Raw genomic sequence first — 15,715 nt, 5'->3', positions numbered from 1 at the left:
TGGACTTTAGAGATAAAGTATTTTCAAGTGCATGAGCAAAGAGAAGAAAACGTCATTTTACGAGCTATTATAGATATTTCAAAATATATATTTTCATAGTTAAAATATTTAAAATTGTACAGAAGACTCAGCTATAACTATTCCTTTTATAGTCTTTTCATAGGTATTTCATGTAAGTTGAATATTAAGCATTGGCATGCTTCCATAGGCTTCACAATGTATTGCCTTTTGATTTTGAGATATTGTGTAACTAACTTATTCCTAATCTTATAAAGGGCTTGAGGTTTTTTTGTTTTTGTGTTTTTTTTTTTTTGCCATCCCAATCCAGTAAAAACAATCAGAAACTTGGCTACTGATATTTGATTCTTAGCTTTGTCCTGGGTATATCTTGGGTAACTGTGACCACATCTGTTTCTGTGCATCTCTAAAATGAGGATAATGTTCCATATCGCAGCAAAGCATTCCAAGAGCAAATGCCCTTAATTAATCTGTGCATGGTCCTCACATGACCTAATGAGAGTTTGTGAGTGATAGACTGACTGGTAGCGGTGCCCATCCTGATTTGGAGTCGTGGCTTAAATGGATTTAAAAGGGGTGAAAGAGAACCATGGGAAGAATTTAGGCTAGAGGGGTGTGGAGTATCTGATTTCCCATAATAGTCCATTACCAAGTACATACCTCATCTCCTCAGCTATTGAATGTAGCTAGGAGAAAGAGGAGGTATCAATTCTTTGCTGTCTTCTCCAGATATAATTTTGAGGGCTACAGGTGACAAGCTTGTCTTATGTTGGGTGACATTTTTGGTTTGTTGTAGACAGAAAAGAGTATTTGAGTTGGTGCAACAAATAGAATTAACACATCCTTGGAGACATAATGGTGAAGTATGTATATATATACATATATATATATATATAAATATATATATGTGAGCAGTAATGTTAAATTTTATGTACTAGCCCAGGCAACTTATTCCTTATCAATCTCTCCTTACTACTTCTGTCAGAAATTATGTTCCTATAGCTTGCTGCGGACTGCGATGTATTATTGCTGGCTGCTCTCAATCTGAAGTCAATCAGGACTGTGCAAATGTCTGTTAGGTATTTTAGGGTTCCTCAAAGCAGAAACAGATCCTTACAAATGCAATGTTTTACGATTTACTATCACAGCACTGCTATTTCCTTGTCAAAGGAGGTGTGGAAGAGAGACGTGTAGGCTCAAGGATGAAGGTAGACAGTTTCCCTGGCCAAAATTACCTTTGTCACCATAACCTCTCACCTGTGGAGAAATAAAAAGAAACATAGTTTGTTACAGAACATGGGTGGGGTAAAGCCATGGAGATACTCTGGGAATACATAAAAATTCTATCTCGTGTAGTAACTCAATGACCAAAAACGTACAAGTGAGCCTTTGAAATGCCAGTATTTTACTGGCAACTCCTTGTCCAACTCCTGATTAAAAAGAAAATAAAAACATGGATTTCAATTGCATTTTGTTGAAATATCCACTGAAATGATGGTGGTCTTAGCTGTAAAGTTAGAAGAAAGGTTCTTAGACAGTTTGTGTAGCAGGCACATGTGGAAAGCTGGAGTAGAATGAGGTCTGAATGTGGTATCTGGTAATGATGCTGTAGAGTGTCATTCTCAGGAAGAGTGTTCTTTATAGAACATCTCTTGTGCTGGTGCACTTGGTTGGTCATATTTTCATGGCCATCTTTGCATAATTGGATAATTAGTAAAGCTCTACCAGCAAGGAGTAAGAGAATCAAGCTCCCACATGCCAGTTCTATCTGATGATTCCTCTTTGAGGAATCTAAGTGATCAAATGAGATGAATCATTTATAATTCTTCATGCAAGGATTGCTCACAAGGAGTTAGTAAATTCCCAGTGTCCTCTTTGGAGTAAGATGGGATATTTGGAATTATATTATACTCATATATGATGTTACACAGCTAACACGTGTAGTATTGTTTTGGAAGAAATTTCACAAACATTGTTTGCAGTGCTCAAGATCCTTAGCAGTCAACTAAGGAAATAGGGATCTCATCTCAGAGATGCTCACTGTAAACAGACAACACAGGTGGAGTAGGGAATGCTGAATGAACCCACACTCTTTTTCAGGCATCAGTTTTTGTATGCTTACAATTCTGTTCTTTGAAATCAGTTGAACACTTTGTGCCCAAGGGCTTGTTCTCTGAATCTGGGAGGAAGAGCAGGTGCTCAAGATACCACAGAAAAGCTGTTTTATAAATGCAGAGACTAGCTTACAGTACAGTTTCTGTTTTGTCCTCTTGCTCCACTGACCCAATTAAATACAGGTTTAATAGGAAAATATTATTGTGACTGAGCTGGATAATAGAGATTGGTTGAGAGGGCTCTTAAACTTGGCCCTAAACTATTGAGTTCTGAGACTCACTTCAGTTTGAGACCCACTGTACCCTGCTTTCTTTGATCCAAACCCTGAGAATATGTATCATCACTTAAAGGAATGAACTGCTTTGTGAGGAAGAAGCCAAGAAGTGGCCCCAGAGAATGCCTTCCCACATGGAAAGCCACCACCCCCTGATTTGATGGCTTGCATGCTAATGCATCTTTCAAGGGGGCCTCTTTGTCCCGCATTGTTAGTTATTTGGCTCTTCTTTTCTTTCAGTCTTAATTGTCATTAGTGTGTTGCTTTTTTTTCTCATAAAGTCATCTGGGGAATACTAGTTTATTGCATATTGTTGTGTTTGTCTAAAGACAATTGCACAAGCTCGAAACTTAATCCTTATAATCTTTCCTACTAGGGAGAGCTTGAGATAAATACTGTTGTATGCTTGGTGGGAGTGGGTCTCAACTTTTTGATCATCCATGTCTAAATGTTGAGTAATACTAAAGGGAAAATGTTCTCAAAACATTCCTTAGATGATTATTAGATTATATTTTATGTTTGATAAAAACTGGAAAATTGTATAAATATTTGCTTAACATCCCACCCCTTAAGCAATTTATTTCTTTTCTGGCCTTCAACCCTCTTGCTCAGTGAAATTATATCAGTCACTTTCTGTTTATATTCAGTTTCACTTTGCAGTTTTCATGCGTGTGTAGTGCGATTCCCCACTGCAGAAGCATATTTAAATAATAAGTGGGGAATAAAGAGAAAAGAAGGGAATTTTTTAAAAAATATTTTCTAGTGTCTTCCCACATTTTAAAAGTAAACAAGTAGCTATATTATGCTGCATGCATCTGGTGTGCTAATAACTAGTGTTACGAGAAATTTAAAAAATTATTTAGTCCTGCTTTTCTATAAATTGTTTGTCACACAGTAAGTTTATACATACTATGTTCCAGTGGCTGCTGTTAAAATCAGCCTTTGGCAAAAGCAAACACGTGATAGCTTGTTCTTACAAGAGGAAATCGCTTTTGCATCCTGAATACTATGTGGTGGTTCAAGTTTTCTGGAAAGAGCCAACTTTTTCATATAGGCAGCAGTCAATGCTCACATAGGTCAACTGTTTGGCTGTTTTCTCTCATCTGAATTTTTCATTTTGGATCAATACAGAGAACGAGTCTCAATATCACAGACATCAGAATGAATGCTAGGTCATGTTTAGAGCTCGACTAGATGGGAGGAGGGGTTTAGGGTAACATTGTATTAGGGGGAAAAAAACACCAGGGTCAGTAAATTAATTTTAAAGATTGCAGACACACCTCTGCACCAACCAGCATTGAAGCATTTCTGTTGTAAGTGCAAAATGGTTGTTTTAGATGCAAGAAGTCCTGGAGTTTCTCTTGAGTCTTCTTTCTCTTCCACCATGTTTTTGCAATTAAATACTGGATGAAAATTATTTTTCCTTTCCTTTTGTTTTTTTGTTTTGTTTTAAATGTGTAGCAGCTGACTTTTCCTCTGCTGGCTCACTGGGGCACAGAGACAAACCTCTTTTCAAGGAACAGAGTTCCAACATTGTTGTTGATTATTTTATTGGGAAACCATTTCTGTGGCAAGGCAGGCTCTCCAGCTCCTTGATGAAGGGACAAAAACATGAGATACAAGTGTTTTAGTCAAATGTAAACCCCTTTTCTCTGTAATGTGGATAGACTCACAAAGAAAGTAGACATGGAGACATGCATGTCCTCATCACACTCACGAAGACCTGGATTTGAAGAGCAGCCAACCCGTGACAGACACTCCTTTGGGAACACAAGTGGCCTTCTTCAGAGTGCGACCCATTCTTGGTACTTTCCACAAAGTTGCAGTTGAGATCTGCTGCTCCTTGTGGGACAAAGAGCAAGTGTGCTTTCCAAGACCTCTTTGTCCTTCTTTTTTCTGGCTTACCCCATCTTATTTACCCAAAGTTTGAGTCGCATTTCTTGCAGGAGTCTTGGGCTTCTTCTCCATCCCCTTCTGTGGTTTCCACAGCCTGTCATTTGGAGATGGTTTTGACATCTTTTGAGAAACATATTCACTTAGAATCACAATGTGGTTGCTCTGAAAAAAGGCATCATTTCTTTTCTTCCTTCCTCTTTATGAACTGGAGATATAGTGTGTAAAAGCTTGGTGCGAGTTCACAATAGCACTTTGTCCTCTTTCGCATCATTTGCCAAATAACTACTGTTGTGGCAACAGCTGTAACCAAGCATGGTGTCAGCTCTTTTTGCCATAACATGACTGGATGTCAATAATTTTAATATAATGTGAAACATACTCCCAGGCTGTGCAATGAGGCATCTGATTATTAAATTGCTTGAAATGTCATCTGGGTTTTTTTGGGTTTTTTTTTTTTTGCATCAATTCAGGTCTCAGAACTGGACTGTGTTGTGATTAAAAGAAAAAGAACAGAAATTTCTCTCATTATAGTAAGCATTTCCAAGAAAACTCTAACCCTGAAGCAGACAGCTCTGCTCTGCTTACATAGACAGCAACAGCAAAGGCTCTGTGAAGGCTGTAAGGGGTGGAGGTTATAATTGTGTCTCCCAGTTGTTTGCTGCTCTTTACTGCAGCACTTTCTCCAGTGACAATAAATGCTATTTATTTTTAGGCTTCTTTTTCTGAACTACTTATAAAAAGTGAAAGGTAGGAACCTGGTGAAGCATTTGCTTTTAATACATTGCTTACATTGTGCTCCAAAGCACAATATTCAGCGTTCTTATTAATGATTGAAATGTTAGCATTTAATTGTGTATGGCAATTAAAAAGCTCGACATTACTAGTTCTTGGGCTGAGTCCATTAATACAGCAAGTATTAGTAAGAAATATATTGAAGAAGTTGAACAAGGTCATAAATCTTCTGCGTGCAAAGAGCACCTAATGCTTTTTTTTCCGAGCCTCTAAGAAGTAGTTTAAAAAAAAAAAAAAAAGAAAACAAAACCTTGTGAGATGAATAGATAAAAGGCTTTCTTGGTTTAGTTATGTCAGTTTGGCTTTTTCCTGTAATTGCTGGGGTTGTTTTGTTCCTAAAGAGGGAACGGATGCCAAGCTGAAGAGGTAATTTCTGAGTAGTGTTTCAAGATATTGTGAAAGTTCTCAACTTTTCTGTAATAAGAAAAATAACATTTCTCTAATGATGTCTGTTTATTGCATATTGTTTTTCTGTGTGCAGTTCAGTGCAGCTGGCAGCAAGTACTTGAGAGCAACCCAGGGCTGAGGAAACAGCACAGGGGAACCTGAGTAGCCCCAAGTAACTCAGGCTGCATGCGCTGACTCCTCGGGGTGCTGTCAAGCCGCCCTTACCTGACGTCACCGTGGATGAAATCGAAAGAGATCATTTGCGTTTGATCCCAGGTGTCTTTACATTTGAATCCAAACAGGAAAAAGCTCCTGGCAGCACGAAGCTGGGTTGGAGGTGTTGATTCTCTAAACATGTCCGGATGTCACTCTCCTTGCGTCAGATGGGCTGGCCGTGGGGCTTACTTTCCTTTTGTAATCTTGGGAGTTACTTGCACAATGAAAGGTTCAGGTTTTTCTGACCTGTGAAGAGTTATAGCAGAGCTCAGTACTTGTAAAGTATCATTACATGCTCAGAAGTAAAGAAATCTTTTACTGGGGAGGAGCTCAAACCAAAACCCTGAGTGTGGATGTTTCAACACCTTGGAATCTGTATCTGCATCTGAGTTCTGCAGGTTACGTGTGTCATTAGTGCATTAAACCAGTGTATGACATGGAAATTTCCCTAAAACTTAGAGTATTCCAGGTGCAGTATTTCTGCAGGCTCTGCTAGACCATTTCCAAGGGAAAATTTTATTTAATTTAATATCAAGCCAAATCCACTGTACATCTTCAAGTCTCAACTGTTTGAACATGGGCAGAACAGAAGCAGCACAAGGAGAAATAATGGGGTGTTTCCCAAATCAACTTCTCTGACCCTTAGCTCAGGAAAAATACCAACCTGAAGAAGGAGAAGCAAGTTCTGTCTCTAAAAGCACACAGGTTTTGCCTTCTCTAGTGATGCTACAGTCATGGCATTTTAAAAGAGTACAGTTGTTTTCAGTCCAAGAGCAAGTTGACTCTTCACGCATAGTTGACACTTCCATTTAGGCTGACAAGGGTAAATTTTAGGACAAACCACAGGAAATGGCTTGGAGAGGTGAAGGATATTAAGAAAATACTATACTGCTGCTTTAGAAGTAAAATGAAACACTTTAAGCTCTATTTTCCCATAAAATGTTTAAATCCATTGTTTTGATAATTTTTTTGCAAAAAAATATTGCAACTATTGAAAACAAATGTGCTTCAAAATATATAGTTGTTTTTATAATTTCAGACCAAGACAAGTCACAGGAAAATCCTCTTCTCATGGAGGGTAGCTTGAGGTTTTCTGAAAAGACATTTCTTTTCTCCTTCTTCTGTCCCCTCGCCCCCTGGTTTTGTACTAATTATGCCCCCTTTCAAGTATTGCTTTCTGTGTGAGCTTTAAGAGTGAAGATTGTTTGACTTTTTGCTTATGGAAGAATCTGCTTTAGCAGACACAGCAATAGGAACAGAAATAGCACTTTCAAAGCTGAGGGACTGTATTCACTTTGGTATGTAGAGAATGGCAACAAGCAGTCATTAGGATTGAGAGAATTCTGTTCTTTCTCTGGCTCTCTGCCCCTGTTGCAAGATGAGCAAGGGCTGACCTGAACTTTTGTTTGTTTGTTCTGCTGTGGGGTTAAAGATTCATGCTCTCCACCCCACCTCCACCAGCGCCCCTCCCCCCTCCATGTTTATTCGGCTTTTGTAAGGGAAGGAGGAATTCAGCTTCTGTGAAGGCAAAAGAAAGATCCTTTCCTTATATAAGAAACAGATGAGTAAGACCTGAGGTGATAGATTGGTTTTTTTCCCATCTTCTTACCTGTAAAGAAATACAATATTTTTAGGGTAAGGGATGAATGTGGAAAGCAATGATTGAACAAATAACTTCTTTAAGGCCGGTGCTAGAAACACTTGCCAGTTATAGTAATGTCAGTTGGAGGTGTGATTTTTGGCTGTATGTGTTTATTGGCAAAAGCCCTAGTGTAGACATGGTTGTACCCCGGGAAAAAAGAAAGCTTTGGCCAGTATATTCTATTTTGCTTGGGGAGGGTATAACCTCTAACAATAAAAGCTTTTTTTTTCCATCTGGTAAGTTGCAACTCCAGTAGAAACTAGTGCCAAAATAGTTGTACTGTTGTAGTGGCAAATCTTTTTCATAGACTGGACTTCTGAGTCTGCTGTCCTAACATTAGCAACTGTGCTCCTGTTATTGTTAATTTTAACAGCAGCAACATCTGAAGGTGATTTGAGTGCCTTAGACTTTGTGGCATTGTAATGATCTTGAATTTACAGATCTGCATTTCATTTAATCCCCATGCCTAGGAGAATTGCAAACAGAGTTGCACTGGACTCCAGCATTTGCATAGAAGACTTTTCTTTAGAGTTCTCAAGTATTACTCAAGTAAAAAGGCCCATGTGTTTTGCAGAGGTCTGAAAGCAACTGTTTATAGTGCAGAGTTCTTCTAGGTCTAACACAGTGTTCAGAACTAGGTTTTGCAGATTTCTGTAGCAATTTTTTTCTTGACTTTGGGATTACGGAGGAGATGCAGTCATGACCTTGTGGGACTACATAGTCTTATGTGTGATGCCACAGGTCTTTCATGTGAACTTTCCTTTTCCTCACACATTAGGATGAGACAGAAGTAATTTTTCCTAATTCTGGAGCACACTGCATCAGCCATGTTCAATACATGCAATCAGAAGGGTTAAATACTCCAGGGAGACACTCTAAATATTTAAATATTCCAGGCCCCAGTTTCATGTCACAAGAACATTTCAGCTATTTTGTGATCTCTCCAGAGTGCTCTCCCACTAGGAGAGCAAAAACAGTGCTGTCCTCAGTACTGTTAGGGAGGTGACCCCTGGAGATGTGCAGTCTGCCCCCAGTGATCAGTATCTGCTCATCTCCCGCTGGTATCTCATGCCAAATGACTTTTATAAATGAATTCTGACACCGCAACCTTGATTGCTCAGGGTTTTTTTCAGCCTAATACTGCATCTTTATGATATGGTACAAGTCAATGTTCTGGTTGTTTGGGTTTGGGGTTTTTTATTTTTGCTTTAAATTACCTCTGACTTCTATGGGTCTAAAATACAGCCAGTGCTGGATGCTTTTGGAAATCCTGCCCTTCAGCTGGTTTTGGGTTTGTTGGTTTTTTATGTCCAGTGTAGGACTCAGTAGTATGTGCTGGCATAACATCTCACTGGAGCAGAACAATGATTTACTGTGCTAATTACTGACATCACAAAACCACAGACAGTAATCTTGATCTTGGGGGCAAAAAAAAATAAACCCTAAATGCTAATTTAGGACCTATTCAAAAAGATAGTTTCTGTGAGGCTGGTAGGGCAAGAAAACTGAGCATGTCAAGTTTGAGAGTGTTTACCTTTCTAAGGTAATGCTCTTCCTAGTTTTTTTTATAAAAAGAAGGAAAAAAAAGGAAATGCTGGGGAAGGTTGGTCTTTGGTAATAGGTACAGACATCTGCAGCTGTACTTTCAGTATTGCTGGTCTTTCAGCTTCACAGCTTATCTTCTTCTAGAGTTTAGAAACATGAAATAAGTTAAAATCAATAGGGTTTTAGAATATTTGGACTTTGTGGCATTTTTTTCTTTGTTGCTCTGTGATTTGGACAACAAACATTGTGAACTGAGTAGCCTCAGTTTGTTAATCTCTCCCTTGGGTGCATCCTTTCTTAGTTCAGCAAAAACACAAACAAAAAATCTACTGCATGTGGTCAGTGCTCAGTTTGCTTGGGCTCATGTGTCATGTTGAAACCAGAATATTTTCTCTCCAAGACAAGCACAGTCCCTTATTCTTGGTAAGAATTCTCAGATTTCATTCTGGATTTTAGCTGTTAACCCTTTGTCATTCCAGCTTTAAAAAATCAACTAAAAAAAATCATAGATATATAAAGGAAATACGTGTTGTTTAACATTTTGCTTGTTCGAATAGCTGAACTGCATTTCTTCAAAGAGAAAAACACCACAAACAAGCAAACCCCCCAAGCAAGCAGATCACCTAGCCAAAACCAAAACAGAGAAATTTCCTTCTCAAAAGTGCAGATTTCAAGAAACTTTGTGTAATGAACTATAAACAAGGGGTTAAAATGGGGACACAATTACGTCTGATTCTTCAGTGTCTGCATCCCAGTGCCTTAGATACTTTGGCTGAAAGCAGAAACATAAAAGACTGACCAAATTCTGGCATTTGCAGCTTCATTCACAGTTCAAGTGAGTTGCTTGCAACTCTCTGCCTGCAAATGACAGGGTAAAATCCAGTCTGGAATGAGAGCGTTCCTCCAGTCCTCTTGCTGTAACACAAACTCTCTTGGGGCAGTTGTACCACTAGAAATCTAAAGGGAAATTAAACAAAAATAAAGCTTATTACAAATACATATTCTTAGGACACCTACCAGATGAAATTGTCATGTGGCAAATTTTACCTTGTGGTGTGTCCGTTACCAGGCGAGCAACAAGAAACCTGGGCAAAACTATGGTTTCTGGAGGAATGTTTAATTGAAAGCTTTTCCCTTAAAAATATCATCTTTCCAGAAATGCAGATGTGCATGAGAATCCTATAGGGATATTGGTATTTGGCCTCTAGGATTTTAACAGTCCTGTTCCCAAGGTTAACATAGAGTGAGAGCCAAATTTTATTTGAAACTATTATAACAAGGCAGATATGGAAGCTCATGGAGTATTACATTGCAAATCATATGTTAAAGAGAGACACATGGCTCTTGAGCTATAAAATGAGAAAGGAATGATATTTAAAAGATATCTTTAACCACTTGTTTTACTCATTAATCTGTGGTTCGGAAAGCATTATTTGCAGAAAAAAAATGCTACTATGGGATGGTTTCTGAAAAGAAAATAAATATTTCAGGCACTTTCACTGCGAACATAACTGTGTAACAATAGCAAAACAAATACTGATGGTGAATAACGTTTCTATGAGTGAATGTGTTGAACAGCTGCCACTTTCCACCCTTGAGACTTCTGCATATCTATGTTGGATGAAGTGATTCCTGTAGCAGATTTGTAATACACTTTGTGTTGCAGTGGGGTTAAAGGCAAGAGCTGAATTGTGATACTGCACCTTAATGTGGATTTCATTAAATCAAGGGAGAATTCTGCTATTGGCATGACAGAACTGCTGCTTATCAACAACACAAAAAGGTCTGAATATGCCTCATGGCCAAACTCCTGACCCTGTGCAATGCCGTCACCACAAGGTACTGTTCTCTTCCACCCAAACTCTCCCACATGTGGAAACTTTCACTCTACCAAGTGCTCACTGGCAAACACTGTCCTGTCTCTCTCCATGTCCCTGTGGCAGTGTTGTCCTTACCTGCACCTTCTGAAATTACATGAGGTGTTCTCAGATATTCACAGTCCTTCTGAGATTCTTGTTTCTTACCAGATTTTTATAAAGAAGACGGCGTCACACCTTTGAAATTAGTACTCAGGGGTTTATCAGGAGAATGATATGACTCAGATGTTGCCAACTGTGTCAACTCATGGTCTAGATATTTTGTATGAGTGGGTTACGTTCTAGTAGCTAAAGAAGCAAGCAAGCCACTGAACCTGGTAGATACTCATTTTTAAAATCATATTTGAGGGTATGATATTTTGGAGAATACAGAAATTCATCTAGATCGTGAATGACAGCCTGGGACCAGTTGAATGAGGGGATGTCACAGCCTTCAGGGTAACTGTTACCATGGCTTGGGCCCATTCCTGACGTATTTGGGTAAATCCCAGTATGAGACACCCCTGGGCATTACTGTCAGGGTGTGGGCCAGGACTCTGTCTCCCAGCTCAGCAGGAATTCTGCCTGCACAAAGCCCTTCTGTTAGTGGCAGTCTGGCTTCCTGGTGCGTGGGCTCTCAGTGTGCGTTTATGTGCTCACACTTTGGATGAGTGACTCTGACTTTAAAGACCCAGGAGCAACTTGTTGGCTGCCAAATGGGAGGCCTGGTAGTTGTTCCTGCTGCAACAGTCTCTCTTTGTTCTGCAGGATGGTACCACAGCAGATCACAAAGTTGCTGAGGGGTTGCGTGGGGCTTCCTACTCTTCTAGGTACAGTGGCATAACAGCTGCCTCTTGGGTCTGAAGCTTGCCTCTGTTAAAAATAAAATCTGCTTAAGTGTCACCCTTTTTGAAAGAATTCTTCAGAGTTCAAAGTAAATTATCTCAGGGATGATGATAATCATTGGCCTTTAATTGAACTGTGGGGCTTCAAATGTAGAAACCAGTTCATGGTTAATCATTTAAGTTCATCAGAAATAAGATTCAAGTCAGGGCAATTAGACAATTGCTTCATTACTCACACTGTCTAATGATGTTTCACTGATCTTTCACAAATGATAATACAGTAGATGAACTGTGCAGTTTAAATTATTCCAGTTTTAGATAGTTGAACAGTGACTTACCAAAACTGTTAATAGAAGTTATTCAAGATGTGCTGTCTAAATCCTTTCCAATTAGTGTTGAGGTCTTGAAGGGCCAGTCTTAGCTTTTTATTAATATGTTCAGTTTATTAATGTATTTTTTTATATATGCATAGTGTGACTGTCTGGTACATCTCAAGATGTTGCATAATTATTATCCTTTTAATTTGTGTTACTTGGGTTTTACTCCTTAGTCTTGCTTAAAATTCAGAAATATTTCATAGCTTAATAACTCATTAGAAAACTGTGACATGTACTGGAGGTTACCTCAAAGGCTATCCATATTTAACAGTAAACTTGAGATAATTCATTGGCAGGATGACTGTCATTGACCACTTTAAATATTTCAGGTTGTGTTTTGACCTTTTGCCTTACATTTAAACCATATGGAGAAACTGAACAGATTGTGTACAAAATTGGGATCTTTGCCAGATGGTTATGGCATTAGGAAACAACGAAAAATTACTACCTGATAATAGTACTACATATATAGTTTATTAAATATACACTTCTATTTTTTTTTATTTTTTTTTTTTTTTTTACTTTACTGTGTTTTAAATATGAGTCTTCCCGTTCCTTATTAAAAAATCCCTAATAAAAAGATCTGCTTCCGGTTTTGGAGGAACATCTGTGGCCAACAAATTATTGCCTAAATATGATTTGAGATACAAATCAGGTTTTTGAAAAACAGGAGTAATTAAAAATGCTAATGATGATTTTCAGGTCTTTCATGCTTTTAGCTTGCCACGTATAAAAAGGTATTTTTTTGAATGCTTGAAGTGATGTTCTCTTGGGAAGCTTTTTGCTGGGATCTAGTGTAGAGAAGCAAGAGTGGAGGAGAAATTGCATCCTAGTCACAAAATAATCAGAAGATTTAGGATGGCCTGTTCAGTTTTGATGGGCTTTTCTCAAAGGATGTCAAATGGCTGTGTGAGTCAACTTTCCTGTGAAAATGCAGCATGTCTTTAGTCTCTGACTTTTCACACTTTTGTCAGATCGTCTACTGCTGACTTGTAGAGGTTTCTTATGAGTGAACAAAACTGTTAGTGGATACACAAAGTTTCTCTAGATTGGCCATGTGACAGATTGTTTCCCATTCTCTCCCTGTTGAAATCCATGAAAAATTTTTTTTCACTGAGTTCAGATGCAGTTTTGGAGACAGAATAAGCATGTTTTAATTAGTTTATGTCATAAAATGTAAGCTGTCATACTGCATTTACTAGGATTCCACAGATTTCCATTACCATCCTGTTTTGATTTAACTTGGTAATTATATTTATGAAAAAAGGCTCAGTGATAAGCTACCCATACAAAAGGCTAATGATGAAGATGGATGGAAGGAAGATGGGAAAGTATTTCATTCCCTGGCAAGACTTCTGTATTGTTGACCTTTGTGCAGACCATCAGCCTTGAATCTCTCTATTACATACCCTTCCTTCCCTTTGGCATAACTTGGTGTCTCAAAGGATCATTAGGTTGATTAGTGAGTCCAGAACAGTTTCTGATGTGCTTCTCATGCAGTGCAACTATCCTTCAGACAAGGCTGGAGGTAACTTTGAAGGATGTGGCTTTGTTTTCAGCTGCATGATACCTGCAAAGAAAACTAGCATGTTACTGCAGTATTTTAATACAGGGAAGGCAGCTTGATCCAAGTTCCCCAGATGTTCCTGTGGACAATTGGTGACCCACAACCACATAATCCACAGTGTTTCTGAGCTGACAGTTTGATGATAGATGTTTATTGTCCATGGGATGTTTTGAGACCAGGCAGTTCTCTCTAGATGCTAAATGTTGCAACTTTTCTAAGTAGTTTGTTATTTTTGAGACTTCCCCAGAACGGATGCATGTATTTCTAGTCAGATATAGCAGTGTGTGCAGGTATTCTTTGTCACAGCTGCCTTTTCTCTCTGAAAGCTTTTACCTTACATGAAAATGCTTAGAATCTTCTTTCACCTTTGAAGTCAATTAACTAATTTGTTCCCAGGTGGGTTGTGCATCTCCCTGGTGCCTCCCATTCCAGGAGCTGCACGTGTCCTCCTGTCCCTCCTTGCACTGCTGGTCAGAAAGGCCCTCACACCCTTTCCCATGCAATGCCAGAAGCCTTTGGGGAATGTTATTGCCCTGATAAGGAAACTGAAGAACCACTTCAGGTCTTGTAACTCATGATAGCTAAAAAGCTTAAGACTACCCCTGAGTATTGGTTTCCAGTGCCATTGTTTCTCTGGTGAAGCCTAGAGTGCAACATGTTCTCAGCATCATGTGCAGTGGTACTGGGATCTGGTCATATTGTGCAATGGCAAGTTCTTACAGTAGTGACATTTGAGACATCTCAACGGGAAATGTTGAGGCCCCTTAATTCTTCAGTACATGGCTCTCAAAGGCCTTTGCGGACCCATTTAACATGTTTAGCATTAAGTGGTTTTTCTCTTACCACCTGTAGTTTGGTTTGCATTCCTCTCACCTTTCCTTACTGCTACACTAGTGCCAAGCTGTTTCCAGAACTGATCTGCCTCAAAGACATTTTCTTTTAGGTTTTATTCTAAATAAGTACAAGAAAGGTCTTTATTATTTGCAAATTAAAAGCATATCCTGCGTTTGTCCTTCACATGAAATTTGGCTTCATTTTAGGCAACAAGTCATAAGTAATGAAATAGAAGCTGAAGGTGCTGTGCTTCTAATTTCTGCAAGACTAAAGATCTTGTTAAATGAAGCATTTCTACTACAATTAATAAAGCTTTGTTTAGGGAAAGATAGAGGGAAGCACTCCATTTTGTGTGTAGTGCATCCACATTGTAGCCCAAAGCTGTCCTTAAAAACTAGAGCAAAACTGGCACTGAACTTTCCCTGATTGCTGAAGCAGTCCAAGATTTCTGGCTGGCTGTGAAGCTTTTCCTCTATTTATGCTATAACTTGGAATTGTTTTCTAACCATTTCCTCAGTAAGCACAGTTTAACCAGTTAGCAGACTGATTTAGAGGCTGAATTCCAGTATTCTTGTTCTATGAATGGTTCCATTGGCTTAATTGACTCCTTGGGAATTAAGGAAGTATTCAGTAAAAGTGATGGACCTCAGGTTTCGTTAGTTGTATGTAGCAGCCGGCTGAAATACAACTTCTTGTACATACGAAAACAATGGTGCTGTTCATAGTTCCATCCTCAAGAGATACAGACACTAATATAATGACAATTAAATGTTTTATTGATGCATATATTTCTTAGCCATTGCACATCATGAAGTACTCCTAAGAAACCAGAGGATTCTGTTTAAAAGCTAGTCAGCTAACACTCTAAGAAATCTTTCATGAAATTTATGTAATTCATGGTTGGAAAATATTTGATTTCCCAAAATGAAATGACAAGTGCATGAGGTGAGGATGCAATTTAAAATGCCCTACCAGTTTTCTAAACAGACAAGCCTAGGTGCAATGAACTTCTTGAGTCCTCAGGAGTTGTGCTGTGTGTTGAACCACATCAGGTTCTCTAAAGAGTTATTCAAGCAGATTTTGATGCATCCCAGAAAGGAGGTAGAAACACTTTTCGCATGCAAGGTAACTGCTCTGATAGTCAGTTTGTTTGATGAAGACAGGATGCATTTCTGTTGTCATGACACAAAACAATGAAAACAAAATCTTAAAAGCTTTTAGAAGAAAGTTCTTAAAAGATGGCATGTTAATTACTTTAGGTATTTTTCAGTTTAATGGTAGCTAAACATGGTGCTTACACAGGGTTAAATTAATCAACAGCTTCATAATTAAAACAAATATCTTCTCCCAG

At 38.6% G+C, this 15,715-nt stretch overlaps 1 protein-coding gene and 1 long non-coding RNA gene across 5 annotated transcripts in view; one reads left to right on the top strand and one right to left on the bottom strand.

Moving 5' to 3' along the window:
- Positions 1 to 15,715, top strand: part of VTI1A (vesicle transport through interaction with t-SNAREs 1A) — a 260,912-nt gene that overhangs the window by 174,940 nt on the left and 70,257 nt on the right. The gene's annotated exons all lie outside the window — the stretch shown is intronic.
- On the bottom strand, positions 232 to 13,819 carry LOC116447532. The gene is made up of 4 exons (XR_004241590.1): positions 13,373 to 13,819; positions 9,685 to 9,842; positions 5,708 to 5,944; positions 232 to 1,275 (listed from the first exon to the last, which is right to left on the bottom strand). It is a non-coding gene; the product is annotated as an uncharacterized LOC116447532 (long non-coding RNA).

The sequence above is a fragment of the Corvus moneduloides genome, chromosome 8 (assembly GCF_009650955.1).
Source record: "Corvus moneduloides isolate bCorMon1 chromosome 8, bCorMon1.pri, whole genome shotgun sequence".
NCBI lineage: Eukaryota > Metazoa > Chordata > Aves > Passeriformes > Corvidae > Corvus > Corvus moneduloides.
This window is presented reverse-complemented; position numbering and strand designations above follow the sequence as displayed.